The sequence below is a fragment of the Macaca thibetana genome, chromosome 1 (genome assembly GCF_024542745.1).
Source record: "Macaca thibetana thibetana isolate TM-01 chromosome 1, ASM2454274v1, whole genome shotgun sequence".
Classification (NCBI taxonomy): domain Eukaryota; kingdom Metazoa; phylum Chordata; class Mammalia; order Primates; family Cercopithecidae; genus Macaca; species Macaca thibetana.
Genome location: NC_065578.1, coordinates 104,612,819 through 104,618,623, shown reverse-complemented (window position 1 = coordinate 104,618,623; position 5,805 = coordinate 104,612,819). Strand labels below are relative to the sequence as shown.

General features: G+C 42.1%; 1 pseudogene; it reads right to left on the bottom strand.

The window, feature by feature from the left end:
• Window positions 1–4,031: 4,031 nt before the first annotated feature.
• LOC126950488 (cyclin-dependent kinase 4-like) lies at window positions 4,032–4,717 on the bottom strand (annotated as a pseudogene).
• Window positions 4,718–5,805: the final 1,088 nt, after the last annotated feature.

Below are 5,805 nucleotides of genomic sequence, written 5' to 3'. Positions count from 1 at the left end.
CTCCTGAGGAGCTGGGACTACAGGCACATACTACCACACTCAGCTAATTTTTTTTTTTTTTTTTTTTTTTCATAGAGACAGGGTTTCACCATGTTGGCCAGGCTGGTCTCAAACTCCTGACCTCAGGTGATCCGCCTTCCTCTGCCTCCCAAAATGTTGGGATTACAGGCATGAGCCATCCACCAGGTCACTCATATTCTATTATTCTTCTTCATCTTTTCCTGCCTATTGATAATGGGGAAACACATCACCACTTAAAACATTTGTACCATCTTGGCTCTCTGAATTTTCTTCTGTATCTTTGTTTCTTTTTAATCTCAGCCTCCTTTTCTGTTTTCTCAGGCTCCATCTATTTGATATTTCCTAGGATTCCTTGTGTTTTCTTCACAAACAAAGCCTCTCTATGTACTCACTCTTGTGAAAGAGTGATGGTCACAGGATCCTTGGGTGTCACTTTTCCAGCCAGAAACCTCTCTGGCTGGTGGCATCTTTTCCTGAGTTCTGCTTGGGCCCACTGGGCTCATTCTGCCAACTTTGCCTGGCAGGCTGTGCTCTGCACAGGCTACCAGCCTGGATCGCATGCCTGCCAAGGGCAAGCCAGGTGAGGAGCGGTGAGGGGTGTGTGAGCAAGCAAGCAAGTGGGGGTTCTGGCCACTGCACACAACCAGGCACACTGGATGTGGCAGGGCAGGCAGTTTCAGGCACTGGCATGGGCAACTCCAGGTGCCAGTATGGGTGCCAGCTCCCTGTGAGACTTCAATTGGACTAGGTGTACTGCTAGTGGAAGCATCTGGAAGCTTGGAGGAACCAGGAACTGCAGAGCCCCAGAGAGGGTGTTACAACCCTGGCTCAGGGAGTTTCCAGGTCTGGGCTCCCTGAAGGGCCATAGCTCTTCTATATTTCTCTCTCCTCTCCTTGTTGCCACAACATGGCGAGCAAGGAGATTGTTTAAGACCTCTTTGTGTTACAGCTCTTTCAGTCCTGTCATTCGACAGGTTCCAAGTTCCTGTCCCATGTCTAGGAAGAATTAGGTGCTATATTGAGTGACAGAACAGGGCAGAGGAGACCCACAAGATGAAGAGGTGTTTTATTCAACAACAACACGGGGCAGAGGAGAACTGCAGTGAGTAGCTCCTTTCTGCATGCAGGTCATTTTGTCAAGTGTCCAGCTCTCAGCAGAGAAGAGACAAACGACAAACAGTGGGTAGCTGCTATCCACAGGCAGGTCATACCATTGTCTGCCCAAGTCTGGCTGAGTCTGGGGCTGTTATGGGCTTCAGAGGGAAGGAAGTGCATGCTGATTGGATCATGGACACATAGAAAAAGCACCATATTTTCTCACTCTGGTCCATGGAGCTGGCAGCCCAGCCCCCAGGCCTCTCAGGCCATCCCTGGCCTGAAGGTGGGGTTTCACTGGAGACCTGCCCCTTTCTACCCAGGAGCCTTTCTGCCTTCTGACATCATTTCCCTGCCATCCACAGTGCCCACTGCACCCAGGCTGTTTCTGCTGAGAGGTGCCTGCAGGCATGCACAGACCTGCCCTTAGCGCCTCCTTGGCCTCCCTCCCATGCTTGCTGGTGCCCAAAGTCCAGAGGAGACTGAGGCAGCAGGGGACTGGGGTATCAGTGCTGCCCTAAGCATGTGCACACCTGGTCAGGTCATGACAGCACCCGGGGTCAGCCACAACTTTGCTCTAAAATTGGAGCTGGCCCTGGGAACAGGGAGAAGCCAGGCAGTGGCAGGAGGTACTTCCAAGCCTATGGGGGTTAGAGGCATTCCCAGCCCCTCAAGAGTGCAGAGATGCCAGGGTCTGCAGCTGTGCTGGGTTGCTGCAACTATGCCCGAGAGGATGGGGCTCCTGCCTTTACAACTTGGAAGAGGGCAGGGCTTCTACCTGTTCTTGGCTCCTGCCTTCTCTGTGGAGGGTACATCCCAAGCCATGCCTCCCCCACTGCAGCTTGCATCATGGCAGCAGCCACTCCAGATGGGCTGCTGCTGACATCATGATAACATTAAAGTTTATATATAAAACCCAGATCATATGTCTGCTGTATTATCTAAACATTAAAAATCATAAATAACTGATTAAAGGGATATGCCACAAGTACCTGAAAATCAATAGGTTTAAACTCATCATTTTGTTGTCTTCAAAAATTATCCTCCTTCATCCTCCATTCTGATTTACTTGTTGAGAATCATCTATAACTTTCTGTTTATCCATAATATGTAAGCATTCCTAAATGTTACAATTCTAATTTCTTAAAATATTTTTATCAATATACTTCTTCTTCTTCCCCACTGCTTAAGTTAGGCCCTATTACTTTTTGCAGGATTTTTGCTAAGTTACTATATTAAACTCACAATTTCAGCTTTGTAACAATTAGCCCATTTGGTATTCTCCAGTTATAATTCTTTCTGCAAATAAACAACAAATATGTTCTCTTTAATACTTACATCAAAACTTTTCATTCTATATGAGATTAATGTTGTAAGTTATAGTGATAATAATTGAACTATCATGCCCTATGATATGTAACGCAATATACAATAAGTCATCTCACAGTTATTTCATAATACATATATATATATATTTTTTTCTTTTTCTTCTTCTTCTTTTTTTTTTTTTTTTTTTTTTTTTTTTTGAGATGGGAGTCTCGCTCTGTCGTCCAGGCTGGAGTGCAGTGGTGCGATCTCGGCTCACTGCAAGCTCCGCCTCACGGGTTCACGCCATTCTCCTGCCTCAGCCTCCGGAGTAGCTGGGACTACAGGCGCCCGCCATCACGCCCGGCTAATTTTTTTTTTTTTTTTTTGTATTTTTTAGTAGAGACGGGGTTTCACCGTGTTAGCCAGGATGGTCTCGATCTGCTGACCTCGTGATCCGCCCGTCTTGGCCTCCCAAAGTGCTGGGATTACAGGCATGAGCCACCGCGCCCGGCCTTAAATATATTATTTTAATTTTAAACTTTGAAAATAAAATTTCAAATTCTAGAAATAACAGTACCTAAGTTATTGCTGCAGCTTAGCCACCATTTAGGCATGAGACTGTGTGAAAGTCAATCTTATAAATGTGAATGACTCCTTTTGAAAAACAAACAATCATTTTAGATGACCTCACCTATGTCTTTCAGCTCTTAAGATTTTGTGTTCTCTTTATGAAGAGATGGGAGTCTAATCACTTGCATTAGAAAAGAAAAGTCTATTAAATATCCCAGAAAAGTCACACTTAAACTCAATAATCAAATTACATTTATTTAAATGTTCAAGTATTTTTAGCTGATTTAATGTGACTATAGACTAAGAAAGAAATTCACCTTTTTTTATCATAATTGAACCACTGCAGCTTTTGTATTGGTGTTGCTTGGGTAGATGAATCTCATCTTTTCTCTACATCTATCCAGTAGAGAGCCCTGCTTCCGTATTAGCAAGCTAGATAAATTCAGTACTTTACTGTCTTCACTACCTAATATTTTAAATTCAGCATGTCTCCAATGGAATGAAACTAGATCACATATAAAATCAATCCTATTTGAACAATTTTACACTGTCATGCTTGAGAGTAACAAGAAATAACTGGAAAATGAATGTTATAATTCACTTTTCCCCTAGAAGATAATTTTAACACAATCACTTATGAATATCATTTAAAAAAACTTTCATTTAATCCTCAAGTTCTGTGGGTTAACTTCTGCTTTCCATGTTCGTATGCAAAGTGCAACACCATAATCATAGGAACTATAAACAGATAATTTGCAAATTCAAACACCAGGGATTCACAAATTATACCAGAACCAAAATGCAGTTTTTGCAAGGACCACTAGTATTTTAAACCTACTATCAGAAATAAAAATTGTTAAAATCTTTTTTTTTCTTTGTTTTGTTTTATTTTTCCTGTATAAGAAAAGACCCCAATATCAAGGTATAGAAGGAGATAGGAGGGGACATACCCTCTAGTATAAGGAAACAGGGTGGGAGGAGAAGGAGAAGCCTCAAATGGAAGGGTAGAAGGATAATGTTATTAAGGCAGCAAAATATTATCTGTAAAAAGTTTCAGGAGGTGTCTTCAGAGCCTCAGATATGAAGGCAGTGATTGCCTTCTCAGTAGGGTTCTCACCACTCAGGTGTCCAGAATAAGGGAAATGGAAGCTTCTATTCCTTCTGTGGCAGCCACTCCATTGCACACTCTGAGTCTTATGTAAATAAAAGTGCTCCAGAGCTGGGAAGGCAGAGATTTGCTTATGTAGGACAAAATAACATTTCCAGCAGCAGTTGTGCTCCATCTCAGGCACCACCGACTCTACTGGATGAGGCCCTCTGTGGAGAAAGTCTACATGCGGTAGAGACACATCTTAGGGCCCGTCATCCTATAGAGGCAGCCCAATCAGGTCAAAGATTTTGCCCAACTTTTCAGCTTTAGAGTTTCCACAGAAGAGAGGCTTTTGAGGAAACATCTCTGCGAAGACACATCCAACACTTCACAAGTCCACAGATGTTGCCTGTGTAGATTGCAGAAGAACCTCATGAGCACAGTACAAGAGGGTAACAACCACAGGTATAAACACCATCTGGTAGCTATAGATTCTAGCTAGACTAAATCAGCCAGCTTGACTGTGCCACCACTTGTCACTGGAATGTTCTCTGACTTCAGATATCAGTGAACAATGCAATGGAAATGAAGAAAATCTAGGTCTCTTTGAAACTTGTGCATCAGATCCTTGATGGTCTCAGCTGATTATATGATTTGGCTCTGTGTCCCCACCCAAATCTCATGTCAAACTGTAATCTCCATGTGTTGAAGGAGGGACCTGGTAGGAGGTGATCGTATTATGGGAGTGATTTCTAATGAAAACTCTAATGAGAGTAGAAGTGATCGTATTACAGGAGTGGTTTCTAATGAGAACTCTAATGTGAGTTCTCATTAGGAACTTGAAGGCCACAAAGTGGCCACTGTGGGGATCACAGTCATTTTACACTGACTCATGGGCACTAACACCAATTTCAGCCACTCATATTGAGAGGTGGTCATTCTCAGATCAGGGTAGATCCTGTCACCAGGCTGGGAGCTGTGAGGGCAGCCAGCATAAGGGCCCTGGAGCCAGTTCTTGTAGCACCATATGCCCAAGCTTTAATTATTTTTAATGGAAAAAGACAAAATATAAGTAGAGATAGAGTAAGAGAAAGAGAAAAATTAATTAGAATAGAAGAAAAAGGAAAGAAGATTTCCAGGTTTTAAATAAAATATGAAAGATCCATATGCCCTGCAAATAAAATAGCTTAACAGCAATCTGGAAGATTAAACTAGTTATAAAAAGAATCAAAATGGCATTGGGTGGTGAAAATACTTCTTCATTGTGGTCCAGTGAACCAGAATAACTCTAGATGAGAAGGATGACCTGAAGTGCCAAAATGTAAAGGAAAAAAGAAAAGTAAACCCAACAGAAAATCAGTTAAGGGCAGTTCATAGCTAAGAATGCTTGTTGTAAACTGGCATGCATAGAACTGAGTTAGCCTCAGTTGACTATTTCTTAACCTGTTTGCCAAGTGATTATCTCTAGTTCTACGGTCCTGGTGTATCTGTATTAATGCATCTGTGCCTAATGAATAATGAACCTTTTATGTGATATTCTACTACATATATACCAGAGATTGACTCACAATTAATTATTTCATTCAACTTGCTTTATTTGATTGGAGAATTAGTTTAAGCATTATAGCTTGGTTTCTTAACTGCGATTATTCCCTATGGTCATATATTTAAAAATAGGCTATTTTCATTTCCAATTCCTGTCTGTGTTAATTTATCTATAC